The sequence below is a fragment of the Epinephelus moara genome, chromosome 23 (assembly GCF_006386435.1).
Source record: "Epinephelus moara isolate mb chromosome 23, YSFRI_EMoa_1.0, whole genome shotgun sequence".
NCBI classification, from domain to species: domain Eukaryota; kingdom Metazoa; phylum Chordata; class Actinopteri; order Perciformes; family Serranidae; genus Epinephelus; species Epinephelus moara.
Window position 1 is genome coordinate 915,212 of NC_065528.1, and position 1,384 is coordinate 916,595.

The following is a 1,384-nucleotide window of genomic DNA, read 5'->3' on the forward strand; positions in this document are numbered from 1 at the left end:
CATTTGTAATTTTAACTAGTGCTGTCTCAGTGCTATGATGCACTCTAAATCCTGACTGAAATTCCTCAAATAAATTATTATCATGGAGAAAATCACACAGCTGGTCTGCGACTACTTTCTCAAGGATCTTTGACATAAAGGGAAGATTAGATATTGGTCTATAGTTGGCTAACACCTCTGGATCCAGGGTGGGCTTTTTTAGTAGAGGNTCACACAGCTGGTCTGCGACTACTTTCTCAAGGATCTTTGACATAAAGGGAAGATTAGATATTGGTCTATAGTTGGCTAACACCTCTGGATCCAGGGTGGGCTTTTTTAGTAGAGGTTTAATTACAGCTACCTTAAAAGACTGTGGTACATAGCCTGTTAATAAGGATATGTAGACTGACTTAGTATGACACTAGCCCAGTGTGACTTCACATTTTGACAGATAAAGCCCTGTTTCAATTAGACATGTGGTCTGGTTGCCAAGCAGTTCATTTTTATAAGTTCTTTGGATGTATAAAACCAGGTTTTTTTGCTTAGATTGTGCATACTGTTGGGAAATGGTAAGAGACCTCAGCTATTTGACACTCATCTCCACAGGATGCCTCATGGTCACACCCAAGTGAGACCAGTCGTCAAACTTGATTGGACAGTACTTTTACAGTGACTTGCCCATCTGTGATATCACCAAGCAAACTTCAGGAAAAGTTGTGTTCTCTCACAAAGTCTGTCCTCTTTCCTCCTCGGCCCTTGACCAGCCCAGACAGGCCTTCTTCCTCCTGGGCTCTGACCAGCTCAGAGGCCCTTGCCCCGAACCACAAAAAGGAGGGCAGTTGCTCACAGAAACTCTTTCTCCTGGACTATGACCTGCATGCCTACAGTAGGGCCAAAACCTGAAACCAGAGAAGTTACTGTGCAAACACAAGGTTTGCAGCTAACTTTCCAGCAACAAGGAGAACCAAATAGAGTTAGCACCCCAACATCTAACTCCGCAAGGACCCCGAGCGACCGCCTTCCTCAGATCTGCACTTTTGGAACAAGGACACAACAAAGACTTCTGGAACGACAGCTCTTTCCAGCCTTCCTCTACCTGCTAACAAAAGCAGCACACCACAAAGCGACTCTTTCTTCCATCCATCAAGGATTGGTAACGTAACAACTGGGCATAGCATTATTACAGTCGTACAGGCAAAGCAAGACTGTTTAACTTGTTGATTGCGATTGTTTGCAGTTAGAATATTGGTTAGTTGGCTTTGCCAAAGCTAAGTGATGTTAGTTTGCTAATGCTCTTCACTGACAGTCTTGCATGCAACTAAACATCCTCTGCACTCTCTCTCTCTCTCTCTCTCTCTCTCTCTCTCTCTCTCTCTCTCTCTCTCCCTCTCTCTCTCTCTCTCTC

At 44.2% G+C, this 1,384-nt stretch overlaps 1 protein-coding gene across 1 annotated transcript in view; it reads right to left on the bottom strand.

Annotated features, from left to right (window-relative positions):
* The window catches only part of LOC126385214 (pleckstrin homology domain-containing family A member 5-like), a 628,760-nt gene that overhangs the window by 123,766 nt on the left and 503,610 nt on the right, over nucleotides 1-1,384 (bottom strand). The gene's annotated exons all lie outside the window — the stretch shown is intronic.